The sequence below is a fragment of the Mauremys reevesii genome, linkage group 9, assembly GCF_016161935.1.
Source record: "Mauremys reevesii isolate NIE-2019 linkage group 9, ASM1616193v1, whole genome shotgun sequence".
Lineage (NCBI taxonomy): Eukaryota > Metazoa > Chordata > Testudines > Geoemydidae > Mauremys > Mauremys reevesii.
In genome coordinates, this window is record NC_052631.1 from 71369133 (window position 1) to 71388712 (window position 19580).

Consider the following 19580-nt stretch of genomic DNA (forward strand, 5'->3'; position numbering starts at 1 on the left):
TGGACAGTTGATCAAGGAGGATACAGGTAGTGAGAATCTCTCTACAGCATTTTTAGTTGTTGAAGGGATTTATCCATGAGTTTAAAAAAAATATGATCAAAGAGATTCAGAACCTTGGAGCTGGAAAAGCACATAAAACTAAATAGGGGAAGGAATCCAGTTAATTAAAATCCAGATCATCTTAGGACGAAGCATGGAGTTGGCAAAAGTATTAGTGAATGCTGTTAAGGGAAAAAGGCATTCCAGGTAAAACTCAAGCAACATGATTTGTGTAATAGATATATTTAAACCTGTTTATTTCAATATATAAATGATTGGGAGTGTTAGACAAGTAAACACTGTAAATAAATCACTACCATTTGAAGTAAGATAGACCCTATCCACAATGGGCTAGGTCTTGTTTTTTGTTGCATAGAAGTCTTGCAGACAGAGGTCTCTCTCCAGTGCCATTGCACCCATTCTTGCACAGGACAATAAGCTCCTAGCATTCCCATGAGTACAAGGCTGAGGGAGTAGTTAATGGGCCCACTGGTACTCCAAAGACACAGTGAGGTGCTCTGTCCTCATGTGAATTCTGCAGCATGACTTAGGAGGGTTATATACTGGCAGAATGGCTGTTGGAACCCTGGCATAGGCAACTCTACTCCATTCCCTTTTCCCCTAATGCAAATCCTAGCAGGGAGTGCTGGATTTTGCTCAGTGTTCCTACTGTTGAATCTTAAACAGTATAACAATTTCACAGAGTGAGGTAATGTCCTATTTTGCTTTTCTGAGTGACACCCGAATTCCCTTCCCAGTCAGTGTGACATTTTTATATTAGTCTCTGCTACGTTTTGAAATCTCTTTCAGCTTGCTTAGTGATTGGTTATTCTGAGATTGGAAGTTTTCTTTGTTCAGGCCCTTGATTTTGTTTTAAGCTTCCTAAAGCAATGCTAAGCATACTTATGTTTTTTGAGACCCCAATGAAGTCTAGACTCTGTGTAGCTGGGTTCATTACTGACATATAAAACTATTCCTTGAAATGTATCTGGTCAGTCTCACTTTCTAGTTTAGAAAATAAGTCTCTTAGCATTTTAACAAGATCGACTTTTCAGCTCTTGCTATACCGACAGTACTATATTGTGACAGAGGTAGGGAGCATAGTTTAGAAAGTGGTGACACAGTACTTTGTTACTGTTGGTAGCCCTCCCTTGTTAAGAAGCCTGCTATTGGTCAATCTAGGTGGGCAGCACGGCACCCTTCCTAAAGAGAGAGCCTCAGGTATGCACCAGCACATGGTTGTGCATGCTTAGTGTTTCAATTATTATTTATTATGTTTATGACAGTAGTTCCTAGGAATCCACTGAGAACTGAGCCCAGCTGTGCTAGGCACTGCACACAGAATATAGACAACTCCTGCTTTGAAGAGCTTACAACCTAAACATACAAATCAGACACTGGGTGAGGGAAAGGAATAGAACGGCCAAGCAGAATGAACACAGTGATGGTTTGCAAATAGCATGTTAGTATCACCAACATGATACAGTTCTGCGGCGATCTGGAAGCCTACTTTCGCCGTTTCCGACTCAAAGAATACTTTCAGGACAACACTGAACAGCGCACTGATACAGAGTTACCCTCCCACCAACAGCACAAGAAGAAGAACTCCACGTGGACTCCTCCTGAGGGTTGTAATGACAGCCTGGACCTATACATTGAATGCTTCCGCCGACGTGCACAGGCAGAAATTGTGGAAAAACAACATCGCTTGCCTCATAACCTAAGTCGTGCAGAACTCAATGCCATCCACAGCCTCAGAAACTACCCTGACATTATAATCAAAGAGGCTGATAAAGGAGGTGCTGTTGTCATCATGAACAGGTCTGACTAGCAAAAGGAGGCCGCCAGACAACTCTCCAATACCAAATTCTACAGGCCACTTCCCTCAGATCCCACTAAGGAATACACTAAGAAACTGCACCATCTACTCAGGATACTCCCTACACTAACAACGGAACAAATCAACATACCCTTACAGCCCCGGCCAGGGTTATTCTATCTACTAGCCAAGATCCACAAACCCGGAAATCCTGGATGCCCCATCATCTCGGGCATTGGAACTCTCACTGAAAGACTGTCTGGATATGTGGACTCTTTACTCAGACCCTATGCCACCAGCACTCCCAGCTATCTCCGTGACACCACTGATTTCCTGAGGAAACTACAATGCATTGGTAACCTTCCAGAAAACACAATCCTAGCCACCATGGATGTAGAGGCTCTCTACACAAATATCCCCCACACTGATGGAATACAAGCTGTCAGGAACAGTATCCCTGATGATGCCACAGCACAACTGGTTGCTGAGCTCTGTGCCTTTATCCTCACACACAACTATTTCAAATTTAATGACAATATATATCTCCAGATCAGTGGCACCGCTATGGGCACCCGCATGGCCCCACAATATGCCAATATTTTTATGGTCGACCTGGAACAATGCTTCCTCAGCTCCCGTCCACTCACACCCCTTCTCTACCTACGCTACATTGATGACATCTTTATCATCTGGACCCATGGGAAGGAGACTCTGGGAAAATTCCACCACGATTTCAACAGCTTCCACCCCACCATCAACCTCAGCCTGGACCAATCTACACGGGAGGTCCACTTCCTAGACACCACGGTGCAAATAAGTGATGGTCACATTAACACCACCCTATACCGAAAACCTACCAACCGCTATGCCTACCTTCATGCCTCCAGCTTCCATCCCGGGCACACCACAAGATCCATTGTCTACAGCCAAGCACTGAGGTACAACCGCATCTGCTCTAACCCCGCAGACAGAGACCAACACCTACAAAACCTCCACCAAGCATTCTCAAAACTACAGTACCCGCACGAGGAAATAAGGAAACAGATCAACAGAGCCAGACGTGTACCCAGAAGCCTCCTACTGCAAGACAAACCCAAGAAAGAAACCAACAGGACTCCACTGGCCATCATATACAGTCCCCAGCTAAAACCCCTCCAACGCATCATCAGGGATCTACAACCCATCCTGGAGAATGATCCCACACTTTCACAGGCCTTGGGTGGCAGGTCAGTCCTCGCCCACAGACAACCTGCCAACCTGAAGCATATTCTCACCAGTAACTGCACACCGCACCATAGGAACTCTAGCTCAGGAACCAATCCATGCAACAAACCTCGATGCCATCTCTGCCCACATATCTACACCAGCGACACCATCACAGGACCTAACCAGATCAGCCACACCATCACCGGTTCATTCACCTGCACGTCCACCAATGTAATATATGCCATCATATGCCAGCAATGCCCCTCTGCTATGTACATCGGCCAAACTGGACAGTCTCTAAGGAAAAGGATAAATGGACACAAATCAGATATTAGGAATGGCAATATACAAAAACCTGTAGGAGAACACTTCAACCTCCCTGGCCACACAATAGCAGATCTTAAGGTGGCCATCCTGCAGCAAAAAAACTTCAGGACCAGACTTCAAAGAGAAACTGCTGAGCTTCAGTTCATCTGCAAATTTGACACCATCAGCTCAGGATTAAACAAAGACTGTGAATGGTTTGCCAACTACAGAACCAGTTTCTCCTCCCTTGGTTTTCACACCTCAACTGCTAGAACAGGGCCTCATCCTCCCTGATTGAACTAACCTCGTTATCTCTAGCTTGTTTCTTACTTGCATATATATATATCTGCCCCTGGAAATTTCCACTACTTGCATCCGACGAAGTGGGTATTTACCCACGAAAGCTCATGCTGCAAAACGTCTGTTAGTCTATAAGGTGCCACAGGATTCTTTGCTGCTTTTACAGATCTGGACTAACACGGCTACCCCTCTGATACATGTTAGTGCTGCGATTTTAATGTTTTTTCCCCCTTTTAATGTTTTGCATGCAGTTTTGTTGAGAGGGATTATCTAAGTCAGGGTTTCTCCACTTCCAGCAGCCCCCATTGGCCCGGAGCAGCGATCTGCCAGTGGGAGCTGCGATCGGCTGGACCTGCAGATAGGGCAGGTAAACACAATGGCCCAGCCCACCAGGGCCTTTCCCTACACAAGTGGTGACCCCTGTTTGAGGAACCCTGATCTAAGTGGAAAGGCATGGGAAGGGAAGAGGTGACATTAAAGGGAGGGGGTTATGTAGGATAGGGTGAGGGAGAAGGAGGAGGGTAGGAGGGGAGCATTAAGTGCAGGAGGAGTGAGTCTGAGATGAAGAGACTGTGAGGGAGGCAACTAGAGCCAACTGCCAATCAGCACAGGTGAGAGAATATCTAGAGTGAAAATTGTGGAAAACAGTGTGAGGACATCATCAGAGCCTGCTTCTTGAGTTCACTCCTGCTGGCTAGTTTCTTTGACTTGAGGCCTGGGTGTCTCTCTGTGATAATGTAGCATCTGTCTGTTTTGTCTATAACTAACTACAAACTCCATTTTGTTTCATGAGCACTATTTTGGTTGTGAGGCCATAATGTGCTTTCTCTGTGGTCTTTTTTGCCTTCATTTTGCATTGGAATTCCAAGAGGTGTTGACAGAGGGCAGCGTGATCAAGGGTCATTAACATGAGTCTTGGCAATACAATGAGTATGCTAAGGAGGGTGACCAAGCTGCAAGAAACCAGGTTTTCAAATCTGGATTTGAGGTGGGTGGTAACCAGAGGTGAAAGTAAGCAGGTACAGGCCGCTACAGAGGACCGGTAAGAAAAGGAGACTGACTGAGGGAGGGAGAGAGAAGCCTGCTCCCTGCATAAGAATAGTTTAAACTCAGCTGTTCCCTGATGGTTCAGCCCCCATGGCTAGGTTTCTGGCATCCTTGCTAATTTCACTCACAGTAGCTGGGGGGCAGGGGTCAAGGGGAGGGTGTGTTTGACCATGGCAGGGGCAGTCCTTTTCTGCCCCCGGGATGAGGGGAATCTCTCCAATACTAAGATACACAACAAATATAAGCATTTGGCTGCACAGCTTATATCCAGAGCTAATAAAAGCAGGTGGAAGGGGAAAACTCACTGTCACATTGGTTTCTCGTCTCCTCCCTCCCCCTCCTCCAGCCAGGCTGCAGACAAGGCTCTGCATTCCTCCCCATTCTCCTCCCTCCCCAGCAGGGGCTCTCCTCTAGGCTCTAGCTTGCAGTAAGGACACTGGCTGAGATGCCTGCTGCTGCTGCCTGCAAAATAACAGTTTAAACTCAGCTGTTCCCTGTGCAGTTCAGTGCCCAGAGTTAGGAACCGTTTCTGGCATCCTTGTTAATTTCACTCCCAGTTGTTGTTGAGTGTGTGTGACTATGGCAGGGGCAGTTCTTTTCTGCCCCCAGGATGAGGGGATCTCCTAAACACAATCAAAATCAGGAACCATTTCCAAGTTCAAATCTATCCCATTCCCTCCCCAGCAGAGGATCATGGTTGTGATGTCCAAACTGCTTGCAGATCCTCTTTGAAATGTTACTGTTTAAATGTTACTGTTTTTGCATTGGTTACTTACTCCTTGGCAGACCCAGCCCAGCGGCACCTGCTGGTTCTCTGCAGGCAGCAGCCCACAGGGGCCGGTTGCTGGGGTTGCTGCTGGTTGGTGGCAGGCTGCAGCTGCATTGTTTGTGACACATTCACATTCATACACACGCTGCGGGCAGCCCAGAGACCTTTAAATCCCAGCCGTGGCTCCGGCGGCCGGGCTGGGGCCGGGTTTTAAAGGGCTCAGAGCTCCCCGCGGCTGCGGGCAGCCCAGAGCTCCTTGAATCCTGGCCACGGCTCTGGCGGCCGGGCTGGGGCCAGGATTTAAAGGGCTCCGGGCTTCCCTCAGTGGCAGGAGCTCTGGGCCCTTGAAATCCCTGCCCCAGCCCCGCAAAGCTTGGGGTTCCCCCTGGCAGCCAGAGTCCTGGGCCCTTTAATTTGCTGCTGAGCTCCGGGGGGCTCCCAGCCACCTCTGCAGCTGGGAGCCCCTGGTTGATTTAAAGGCTCTGGGTCTCCCAGCCACAGCTGGTTCCCCAGGGCCTTTAAATCTTGAGAGGCCCCGCCTCTTCCAGATGAGGCCATGCCCGCTCCGGACTCCGGCAGTACTGGTAAGTCCTATAAGTTACTTTCACTCCCGGTGGTAACCAAGCAACAGATCACCTGATGAGGGACCTTGAGCAACTAATGAGGTGTGTGTGGGGGAAGAATTTGAGGCTGATCAGGCGAGTCACAGGACAGAGGGGACAGGGAGCTATAAAAGGACAATATCTGCCCTTAGTGGCTATCTCTTTCCAGCCAGAACCAAGAGGCAAGGATGGCAGGAGGAAAAGAAGAGAGGAAGATTTTGGGATCCCAAAAGGACTTCCCATTTGGTCATCAGAAAATGAGGACATTGAGGAGAAGTGTTTTGTGAGCAGTTTATTATTTTCGCATGGAGCTATAAGTTTCTTATGCTTTCTTGATGAGTAAAGTGTGTGTGGTGTGTTTGTGTGTTTATAAATTCTTTACAAAGTCTCATTAGTACTTGTTTATGTTGCCTTACAGCCCCCAGAGAGGGAAATGGTAACCCAGATAGGCCACAGCTTTGATGGAACTCTGCGAGCATGTAATACCTACTGGGGAGGCTTGAAAGAACTGATGCCAGTTTCAGGGCCTAGGCAATTGGACTGCAGGGTTCCCAATGCCAAGAGGGGTGTCAGACATGTGGTCTGCACCTGGCGTGTGTGCGTAGAGGTCTGGAGCCAGAGATAGTGTCTCCACACTGCCCAGCCCTAGCAAGCCAAAAGCACGCAGGACCCAAGGTTTCAGTTCATTACAGCAGCCTGGTGAGTGTGGAGCTCATCAGGGTTTAACATCCTTTGACAGAGTTATCTCTATATATGGCCAGTCCCATCTTAGACTTCAATCAATTGTTTATGGTTAAGTTTAAAAAGCAAAATTACAAAAAGCTCAAAACCACCATTACAGAAACCCTTGTGGACACAAAAAAGGTTCATGTTTATATATATATATAAAAACAGAGGCAGTATGTCTAGATATTTGTGCAATATAAAGGCATAAAGTCATATTTGGTCCTCTGTTTTATCTGTACAACCCCAACTATATTCAATGGAAGGGGCAAGTGCATTTTCATTTCTATCAGTTTAAGCAGACTGATGATGAAGCGTGTGAAATGTCATCACTTCTTCATTTAAAAAATGTTAAAATTATTTGGAGAATATTAGTTACATAGCTGATCACTCAGAGGTCAGAAAATAACAAAGTTAAGGTCACACATTACAACCTTAACTCTTCCCCTGTGTGTGCCCGCATTACAACAGTGTTGACACGAACAGGTAAAAATACAATCTAATACTGTACATTTTTATCACAACCTGTACTTGTATTTCCAATATGTTTGTGGCAGTTGCAATTTTTTTTCAGTCTTGAATACTTGCACAATTTCATTGTCACAAGGGTCCAGTATATCTCTATTGACTTCCTGTAGGCCCTTTTTAATATAATAAGTTTGTTTCTCTCTAAGTTATGTGTTTTAATACTTTTCATGGCTGCTGCATGGTATACATTTTATTTTCAACCAGCAACATAACTTCCCTTTGGTTCAATTCACAGGATGAGGCAGATAACTATGAAGTCAAATAAACTATGGATTTACAGTAGGTGTCCTGTCTCATACAAAAAAAAAGTTCTGTATTGTTATACTGAATCTGTAAGAATTGTTCACTCTGTATTTTTAATATAAATGACCTGAATGAACTTGTCTAGCATATGTATATAGTAGACCACAGTACTGTAGGTTGCTACACATGTGAATCTTAAGGTTATAGAAAAAATACATTGTATTGTATCTTCATTTAGAAGCAGTAAGTGATCACCTAAAGACTTAATTGTATTGCATACACAGAAGGAGATGAGTGTTAAGGTTGCATGTGAAATCTTAACTTTGTCATTTCCTGACTTTTGAATGCACTGATATGTAACTTTAACATTTTGAAAGTAGGGATCGTTGCAATGAGATTTCCTGGGTCTTCCAAAATGAATAATAGACAGGGGGAAAAGTCCTGAGTCTGAGTATTTGGCTAGATACCACTGGAATGAACAGCCATTACCTCAGTCACTACATGCTGCAGAGGTGAGTTAGTGATGCAACAGCTTTAAATCTGTACATTATCGGATCCAAAGCCCACTGAAGTTAGTGAAAAGCCAATCAGAGTATTTCCATTTACTTCTATGAGATTTGGATCAGAGTTTTAGAGAGAGAACTTTTATACAAAATGTACTGTGCATACAGCAAGTGCTTTCAATGTATTGACTCAAAGGCATAGCCAATGGTTTGACTGCACTCGCAGTTTGTTTTTAAAAATGTTCATGAGACCAAATAACCGAACTTAGCCAAATGTTTCATCTAAATACAAAACAATAGAATATGAAAAGGAGACATACATGCCCTCCTTCTGGGAAACAAATTCTCAAAGCATGTTTATTTTACACAGAAGATGTGCTTCAGAGATATGCATGTCAGGTAGCAGTAGTTATAGTATGATTTTACAAGTTGCAAAACTCTTTGTGTCACTAAAATGCGACCCAGAAGTTCTTACCAATTCTCTAACCTATTGTTCTGCACCTCCCTTAGCTTTGTTTTGGATTCCAGGTACCGATCTGTGAAGATACTTCCCCAATTTGTACCAGAGCAGAACATTAATGTATTTTGCCTTTGACATGTTTCCTATGTTCTAATGCCAAAGCAGCTTTGCAACATATTGTGGGATACTTGACATGGGTGGACAGAATTGTGGAGAGGGCATAATACATTCAGGTAACATAATTTCTGAACACTTTAATAAAATGTAAATTTTATATATAACACTATGCACATAATAACTATTTAATGTGGTGTATACTATGCCTATCATATATGCATTGGCTAACAAATGAGTACATGACACAATAAAATCACACAGTTTCTGCCATAACACTTAGTCACCTCTCAGTGTGGGCTTTGACTGTACAGAATTTCATTTTCCTACCCAAGCTATTGCCAACTCTAGCACTCCTCAAATATAGGTCACACATATATACTTGTAATGAGGACAATGTATTTTTCCCACTATCCTCCTATTTCCATGTGGCCAAACCACTCTTGCTCAAACTTTATAGAAAAAAAAATCTTTGATTTCAGATGGAAACCAAGATTAGGAAATTTCAGCACAAAAGATAGAAATTGCTTAAAGTAATAAGCAACTGAAAGCAAAAGGATTAGAATGAAAACTTCTGTGCAACCTTATATGTAATGGTCACAGCCTCTTTCACTATATGAAGTTCCATCATCATAGCTCTGACACTTTTTTGGTGAAGTAATAATTTCAATTATTTATTGTTTAAACATTAGATGTCAAGACATAACAGTCAGAGTGTCAAATTGTCAACTATATATAATAGGACTTATCCGCCGTTGTGTTCAGAAGTATGCAAATAGAGCATAGCAAGCTCATTCAGGGAGTCAGTAGGGCCTTTGATTTTATGTGTGGTGATGTTTTCAGAATACAGATATAGGACTGTGCTTCCTGCTTCAATACAACCACAGTCACAATTAGACAGGCATATGATATGGGGGTTAAATTAGGGGCAGCTTTTATTAAATAGCTAACCAAATAAAAGTACTTGCAGTAGTGCACGAGTGTTTACACCACCACTGTGCCTTCGGTTGCTAGGCATAACGTCAGCCTGAGCTGGGTCACTGCGTGCTGTTACAGTACCATTGTCAAAAGGCCGGCACTGGTGCAGCAGCTGCAGTGGTGCATCTGATCCTTCCAGTGCAATGTTCATGCTCCTGCCCCCGTCAGTGATAGCTTTGACATATAGGAGCACCGGGTGGCTCTTGTATTAAACCAAACACCTGCGAGTGTAACCCACATGCCTTCTGGCTGTGGTGTTCTGTCCTATCTAGTGGCACCAAGACCACATAGAGAGAGTTAAATGAGTCTGCTCTACAGCCCTACCTAACAGCCAGTTGGCTTTTAGCTCGTGGTAGAGGCTCATGCACTAAGCTCCCAGGTTCAATCCCACCTACCGATGACTGGGGTCTGTCGGTGTTATATGAGCAACATGAAGGTATAAGGACAGCCTACTGTGTATCCAGGTGGTATCAGCTCTGCCCTCCACAGCAAAGGGGGTTGCAAAAATCAAATGGAAAATAAACTTTATGAACACTTCCAGAGACGTCTGTTTGATTTTGTCTCATGAAGGTTCATTTGCAAAACAGACAGGGCAGAAATCAAGACTTAGTTAGTAGACCCCCTGGGGAAACACAGAGGGCCCCCCATATACTTTATGTGGTGGTGATGTGTGTGTGTGTGTGTGTGTGTGTGTGTGACAGTCTGCATGTTGCCTCAGAAATATCTCCCACACTCTTAAGTTCTGCTTAAGGGGACACAACAACCTATCCACTTTCAGGGTCCTGCCTTGGCAAGCCACAGGGATATATGGCTCCTGGAACAGGATATATCTTGTGACTGATGGCCACGAGCTTTTATTAGGACTCCAGCCAGAACTCCAGCCAATTTGTTTGCAGTGAGGGTTACAGGCATGCTGCCATTGGCTAGAAGCAAGGCAGCTGGCATGGCAAGCGCCCACCACCTGACTTTGGATTTTGGGTAAGTGAATGACGGTATTTGCAGATAACATCTTCCATGCAAACACTATATTGGGAAACATTTCACAGTTAAGTAGCAGAGAATTGGAGGGGGGGAAAGGGTATAGACAAGGGAGAGAAATAGACTTGAACAGAGCTGGATATATTTGTTAAATAGTATGTCAGGACAGTCTAAAAAAACCAGCTACTTAAGTACCAGAGAGAGGCTTGTAAAAGTGCACTGGACATGTTTAGAGATTCCAATGTGGTGTGCGCACAGAGGGAGAAGCATGGGTTGATCTTGTAAAACAAACACTGGTGGGTTGTTAATGTCTTGAGAATTATGCCCAGGGCCATAATACTTAACTTGGATCCCAATAGACTTTCAAACCATTTGCTTTTATTGCAGTTTTCCTTTAAAAAAAAAAAAAGCCTCCTAATTCACCTCATTGTCCTGCTTGTTCCTGAAGTTATGTTCTGAGGCTCTGCGGGTGACATGCTTTGGCTGCAGAAATGGATATAACTGTGCTTTCACAAGCCAAGATTTATGAGCAGTGATTGCGGTAATGTTCAGAAGGAGCAGATGAGGTATTATTAACACACGTCCCTACCAAAAATGAATACAAGTTCTCTAATTCTGAATGTGAGATAAATAAAATTAGCATGCTTGATGTGTTTTAGGGCTGCTGCCTTTTTCTGGTGGACAGCCTTGGATTTAATTTTCTGTCCTGGAGTCAAACAGAACCAGATTACAGGAGAGGAGAGACTGGAATATCTTGTGGAAAAAAAATCTTTATAACTGTCACTACTGTGTAGCATTGCAATATCTGCAGCAAGCCCCTGTAAGGAAGGTTCCCAGCTTTCCCTTCTCTGCACAGAGACATTTATCATCTGTCCACCCCACCTTGCTACAACAGCTAATTTCTCAACCTCACCTGTCTCCCTCTAGGTAGCGCCACTAAGATAGTGAAAAAGATGCTTTTATCTTAGATGATTTTGAATGCCCTCCACAAGATGCTTCATGTCCTCCTGTATAGTACGTGTTTTCTAGTTACAAGCTTTGGAAGCATAACATAGCAAAAATGTACTTAGTTATACTGAGCTTGAACAGCCACAGCAAGTACACATGTTGATTTAGAGGTCTAAGCATCACATTTGAAATACCCTGACTCTTTGCAATCACATGTATGAACTGTGACAGAATTGATTCCACTCTTTAGGCTCTTGATTAGATTAAGTACCAATTAGTTCACTGTGTCCAGGAGCTGGAGTAGAGCAGAAAAGTGATAAAAGGACCTAACCCTTTTTGTCCTGCAAGCAAGAGAGTTGGTTAGGTTCTCAGCACCCAAGCAAGACAGCTTCATCTACTGCCAATACTGAGTGTTCCCATCCATCTTCATGTTACCAACTGAATCAGATGAGAGCATTGTGTTGGGCAGGGATGGAGAATGTGGCACTAGAGAGAAAATGAAATGTGTATGGAGTGGGGGTAGGAGGAGGTGATGGGAGGGTGAAAGAACAAGAAATTTGGGAAGTTTGCACACACATACACAAGAGAAATATGTGATACTTCTTGCAAATGCTCAGATTGCAGGGTGTATTTGTGCATGCTGTTTGGCATTATAATCCTGTGAGTACCCAATCACTTATCCTCAAAGTACTTTAGAAAGAATTGAATTTATTAGGATCATAGGAAGTGCCATACCAGATTAGATCAGTGGTCCATCACTCCATCATCCTGCTGACAATGCTTCCCCAGATGATTCTGGGGAAGGTGCAAGAAACCCCAGAATGAACAATATGACTTTATCTATGCATTGAGGAAATTTCATCCTAACCGCCTTTGCTAAAGGTTTACGGTATTTCTTCCCTGCATGTTAAAATAGCAGGGATAAACCTTACATTGAGTTACTCTGGATGTGTTCATTATCTATACAAATTTCCTTTTCTGTTCTGAATCCTACTAAACTCCTTAAATCAGGGGTACCTTGTCACAATGAGATCCACAGGATAATTGTGCACAGTATTGAAAAAAGCATTTCCTTTTATAAATTTTAAATTTGCTGCCTTTCAGTTTCATTGAATGGAACTTAACTCTTCTATAATACAAGAACAGATAGCATCAGATTCACCTATACTATTCAGTATTTTATATACCTCTACTGTGTCCCCACTCTAAACTAAACAGTCCTATCTTTTCAAGTTCTCGTTTTGGAACTTTTTCCCATGCTTCAACTACTTTTTGTCATCCATCTCTAAACCCCTTGTCTTTCTCTATATCCTTCTGTTTCCTACCAGCTTGACTAACTAGAAAATTGGATCCCATCTTATCAAACACAGATCAAATCACAGCAATCTATACTGTTTGGGCTTCCAAACCAGACTTTTGCAACTCACTATAGTACCCCAACATTACAAAAGCTTCCATTAGCCCAAAATGGAGCAGCACCATATTACCACATTACCATTAACAACACAGGGTCTCCATAGAATACTGGGTCAAATTCAAGGTCTCTGTTTTAATCTTCAAGATCCTCTATAGTGCTGGCCTCAGATTTCTCAGTAAATACTTCTAACTTTGTGCCAATCATCTCCTGAAATGGATAATTCTTCAGGAAGCTGTCAACCTCAAGATTACAGCAGGCGAGAGGGGCAGACAAAACTATCTTGGGAATGGCTGAGGCTTTGGCACTCATTACCAGGGGAGGTTAGAATGACAACCAGTTTCACTGCTTTTGGAATGGAGTGTAAAATTCTCTTCTTCTGCTTAGCTTTCTCAGGGCAAGGATAGGAAGAGGAAGAAAAGAAGCAAAAAGAGGAGTAGCAGCAAAAAAGGAGGGAGAAAGGGGAGATTTTTTTTTTTAAAGACAATACTGCCTTTGGGAAGTAAGGAGGAAAATAAAGCCACTGGCCAGCCTGAGATGCTCTGGTGATAGATGCCAATACAGTAACATAAAGAGTTCCTTTTCTATATTGGTAACCTATAAACCCTGTCCACTCTACTATTAGCTTCTCCCCAAGATCTGCATGTCTAATTCCTTTAATCTTTCACTGCAGCTCAGTCCTTACAGACAATTTATCATTTTTGTTGCCCCTTTCTGTACTTTCCATTATAAACTTCTAAAAAGAAATTAAAAAAGATAAACATAAAAACCACATTATTTAACACACTAGAAGTACCTTTTGTGCAACAATTCTTGGATTCACAGACACAGTGGCATCTTTTTAATGACCACTTCTGTGGCTATAAACTTTCAAATTGATTTTTAAGCTACTGTAAATATTTATTGGCCTGCAGTGTTTCCGTAATTAAATAATGCAAAAGTTTCTTGAATAATTTCTAAAAAGAGATCCTAATGGCAGTTTTTATTTTTTCCCTGTAGAAAATTGACACTAAACTACAACTGACTTTCATTTCACACGTTATAAACCAACCCCTTTTTAAATGGTACTTAAATGTAAGAGAACAGAATTTCAATATTTCCCGATCCTACATTATCATTGTACATATTTAACATCCCGCTTGAAGTTTAACTCTTCGTTTTGGTTTTCAGGACTAGGTACAGTATAAATTGCTTTTACAACAACTTTATTCTGCACAGCAGTCTTCTCTCAGTGACATTGCATCTTCCTCTTGTATACAGAATTACAATTGCTTGTTCATTGACAGCCTGATTCTGCTCTCATTGGACTCAATAGGAGCTTTGCAATTAACTTCAATGGGAGCAGGAGCAGGCCATAATTTATCTCTGGTAAGTAGAATCTGAACTACAAGAGCATCTGATGAGCTTAAAGTCTACACAGAATCATAAATAAAAGTCCCAGTTCTGTTCCCACTGAAGTCAATGGAAAATTGTCACTGACTTCAATGGAACCAGGATTGGGTGGAAAGTCAATCATTAGTGTTAAGGGCAGCCAGTAAATGTGTGCATGTGTGGTGGTGGCAGGTAGAATGGGATTAAAAATGCATTTATCTAAATGCTGATTCAATTTAGATTGATTTAACCATTTTCATAAAGGGAATGGATTTTGCAATTTTACCCAATCAGGTTCTCCAAATGTCCCACAGAAAATGACAGTAAAATTTCTTTCTACAAATACCAATTTCCTGGTATGGCCAGCATATGAAAATTTTCCCCATTATAATTGCACTAATATTAAAAAGCAGGAAACAGTTAAAACCTCTTCAAAGGCTTTCTAAATGCATAAGAGTAATATTGCAAATTTTTTCTTTGTCATTTTTGACATCATTTGGAAAAAGGTGCAGTGACTGGAAGAGTTTATTTTATGCATGTTTTGCAGACCCACCAGATTTCTTCATTTTGTTAGTGACTTGATCATTAGCATCAAGTTGTAATTTCATCAGAATCTGAGGAACAGTTTAATGTAAACTGTCACCATTGACACGTTTATGCTCTAACCAACTTGGCTCACAATGTGATGGTAATTACATGTTACACTAATGGTGTTGGGCTTGATAGGAGAAAAAGACCTCTTGTGCTGCCACTTACTCCCAAACATGTGTTCATCAAGCAAATGTCATATTTTTTTATTTAAATGTACAAAATTTTTACTCTAGTTTAATGGCATGGTCACAGAGTGTGACAAGTATAATGCTCAAGTGAAATCTCACCTAGAAGGGGCTGGTTTTCATTAGTATGTCTTAAAAACTGAAAATGTAAACATATTTTCTACTCTATGGCCTGATATAAAGCCCAATTTAGCCAATAGAAAGACTCCGAGTGACTTTAGGGCATGTTGTATCAAGCCTGTAGATTCCCCTCTTGTTCTGTTTTCATGCTGCCTCCAACTATGCATGGAACCTCTTCCATACGCCTCTCTGCTAACCCTGCATCCTCTCTTCATTTAAACCCCAGTTCATCAAAACACTTAAACATGTGTTTGCATACATTCCTATTTCTATCGGGATGGACATAAGCACATAGTTAAATGTATAATCTGCTTGGGGGCTTTACTGAATCCAGGGTCATTAATCCCTCTTGAAAGCTCTCCTCATCCAAGATGCCTTCAATATGTCAGTTAACATTTAATTTCTTATAAATTATCTTAATGTTTATACTTAAACAAAACCAACCTTTAGTTGTATCACCATGATGTGATGCTTAAAATGAGTAACTGTATAGTCATATCACTGTATTTGTGGCACCTACTCACCCCATCCTCTCCTCACTGATTGTCAGTCCAATATTTAAATTACAAGATCATGAGATCAATGACTGTATCTTCCATTGTCTTATGTGGAGAATGTAGAACACTTTTGGGTGCTCTAAAATTATCAGTAACGATGATACTTAAATACACAAAGACTCCATAATTGATTTATTCCAATAGGTTTTAATCTCTATTAGAGTTCATATGTTGATATGACTTCAATAATGGAGACAATGAACAAAATTTGACTTCAGCTTGAGATGTGGTGAATGCGATGTCGTAGCAGTATGAATTTTCAAAATTGACTGGCAAATTATTTTTGCTGTGTGACAGGGTGGATTAGGCCCAGAGGCCCCCTGCTGGAGGCCTCAGGGTTCTGCCATACCCCATCCCAGAGAAGAGCAGAGGAGAAATCCTCTAAGTGGCCTAGAGTGGTTGTTGAAAAGCAGCCAGTGAGAGAAGCTGCAGGAGCAGCCCAGCAGGGCCGTATAAAATGAGCAGCAAAACATAGCAACAGTCAGTTGCTGCTTGGAGATGGAGGAGAGAGGACTGTGTTCCTGGCTGGCTGAAAGAGCAGCAGGACCATGGATAGCTCAATGCGGCAGGGACTGGGGAACTGAGAAGGAACTCCTGGCTGGCTGCTGGGACTGAGTAAGGAATGAGCCCAGGGAGGGCCACTAGAAGATAGTGTCTCCAAGGAGGAAGCTAAGGCCCGGACAAATTAAAGATTGCGTATCCCATAAGGGGTTTGTTCTGTTTCAAATATAGACAGTGTGTGTGTGACTTGGGCGGAGGGCTGAGTCACTGAAAAACTGTCTGAGAAACCACTGATAGGTCACCATAAACTGAAAGACTGCAGATGCACCCAACCAGAAGGGGGTGCTCGCAAGAGGTGGGTGGCATGCCCTGTTACATGCTGCAAGAATACTTTTCCTAGTAATAGGTTACTTTCACTGGGTTTCTTTTATATAGCTGGTGTCTTTAGATGAAACACATACTTTGTTAGCTTGAACACTTACATGCAGCTGATTTCTCTTTCACCATGAAATGAAAGAGCATGTACAGATAGCCTAGGAGTATTTTCTGAGGCTCAGAGAGAATATGCCAAAACCATTCCACCTCCCTCTGCCCCCCAACAGAACAAAGTAAGGAATTTGATCTTTCTAAGAAACATTCATGAGTGTGTTTCACATCACTGCATCTGCATCTGGGTGATGTACACAAGTTTATTATTAAGCATTTAACACTACAAATGGTGTGAGACACCTGGAGCCATACTTTACCAACATTTTTTAAGCAGAAGGGCCCGCTGAACTCAATGAAAATTCCTGCCTAAAAACTGATGGCACGATATGGCCCTGGGTATTTCGTAATGTTTGTAGTCTTATCAAGCTTGAGAATGAACTTATGTACGTCCTTCTTTCAAGAGTAGAACACATCCTGAAAGTGTAATATGGCATTACCTAGGAAAGAGGTAATTGCCATTTATAGTTTCGTATCATCTTGGGTGGAAATTTTCACTCCACTAAAGTAACTGTGTTCATAGACTGTGGTAAAAAGTCCATAGAAATAGAACAGAGTTTTAGGATGGAGTTGTCTTAATATGCCTCAAATTTGAGATCTCGTTACACTCATGGAAACTTAAATTGCTCATTAGTATTCTCTAAATATGGGAACTCAGCTTTGGTAGCTTTTGAATAAAATGGAATGCATTAATATTAGGGAAGCATGCACCCTACAAGCAAACAACCGAACTGTAATGAGATCCTGGCTGGGTGTGACTGTAGGAGCTCTAGTGTTAACCCTAATGTGCTGGTATTACAACTGGTTATTTTTATATACCATGTAATCTTCCTTTACTCTCCTAGAGCATGTTTTGTTTGTGACTGTTCAAGCACTTTACAAATCTTTATGAATTAAGCTTCACCATACCCCTGTGAGTTGGGAAATGTTGTCATCACCCCCACCACACTGTACAAAGGAGGAAACTGAGGCCCAGAGAAATAAATCCTGAGCTTAGTACTAAGTATGAGTAGCCAGACTCTGGATGCTGGGCAGAGTCCATTCCTGCCCAGATCTCAGGGTTACTCTGGGGCAATTTCACAGAGGAAAACAAGACAACTTGCATAGAAGGAAATCCTCAGCCCTTGTCCGTGCGCCATACTCTCCCACCAATATACAAGGTGCCCTTACAATTTGGGAGCCCATCATACACTGGGGGTGCCTACACCCTGGACGTCCCCTTGTGCAGCAGAATCACACTATTTTTTAGGCCAAATGCACCTTCTGCATAAGTAAGTGACTAACCCAAGGTAACACACACAGTCTGCTGAGAGGTTGAGAATAGAACCCAGGTCTCCAGAGTCTCTGTCCTGTGCCTCTATTACAGTTGGTCCCTACCCAGCCTGTTAGAATTAAAAGGATGTCCATAAGTTACTTGCTAACTGAACAAAGTTCCTCACTGATCACAAACTTATCAGTCTGAGTGTTCTAATAAAGGAGAAGAAAAAAATAACTGACGTTAAAGGCAGACAACAAGCCACACCAAGGAATATATTGATCCCTTAGGCAGTCGCCTCACATAATTACAACACAATAATCTTTGCTTACACTGGAAAGTTTGGAGAGAGGAGAAAGGACAGGAGATAAAGGGATACACCGTGTTCTGGGGGAGGTGGGCCGAGGAAGGGAAATATTCACTAGCATACTGTAAATGAAAATTAAATGAGATAGAGAGAGAGAGAAGCATAAAAGTTATCTGTGGAGCAGCACTCGTTTACCCTACTATATACTTTGGTTTCTTTGCTCATGGTGAGGAAGACAAGAAAATGTTTTTGTAAACAAAGGTGATGTCAAAACTGTGGGTAAACATGAGCTTGATAGATAATTAAAGCAAGCAGCAGCTCTCTCTGAAAAAGAGCTACAGCAAAGCTATTTAGGGCTCTGTCCTGCAAGATGCTGAACATATTCTCCACTCCAGTTGAAATTAGAGGAAACTAAGGGTCTTAAACGTTTTTCAGGATCTAGACCTTAGCGGGGAATAATGGTGTTACATCAGATCAATGTGGTTAAGGCCAAGAAATGGTAGCTAGGAGCCTCACTTAGGTAAAGGAGAATGTTCTGGTCCCAGAGCTAGAGGACCAGATCCTCAGCTAGTGTAAATCAGTACAGTGTTATTGACTCATTGAACCTATGCCAGTTTACATCAGCTGAGGATCTGGCCCAGAATCCATATGTGACTGACATTGCCGTGCTCTGTGTGTGTGAATTCCCCACAGGGGTGGCTCTATGTATTTTGCCACCTCAAGCACGGCAGGCAGGCGGCTTTCGGTGGCGCGCCTGTGGGAGGTCCGATGGTAACGCAGATTCGGCGGCTTGCCTGTGGGAGGTCCGCCAGTCCCCGCTGATGAATTACCACCGAATCCGCGGGACCAGCAGACCTCCCTCAGGCAAGCCGCCGAAGGCTGCCTGACTGCCACCCTCACGGCAACCGTCAGGCCACCCCCCGCGGCTTGCCGCCCAGGCACGCGCTTGGAGCTGATGCTTGGAGCTGCCCCTGATTCCCCATTCTTATACTGAGAGCTTATTCTAGCAGACTTTTATTCCTATAAATGATCATGCTGTAATTGTGCAAAGCTTTTACTCCCACAGCCATCACCTTTGTGATAGTGCATTTCCTCATCATAAATTACATCTCAGACTGCCCAGACCTTTCTGTTCCCCTTCATTAGCTTGCCTGTTAAATGTTTCTGCTACCAGATGCTTAATGGACTGGGAACAAGCAATGGCTATGGCTTACCTTTACTTCCTTGAAT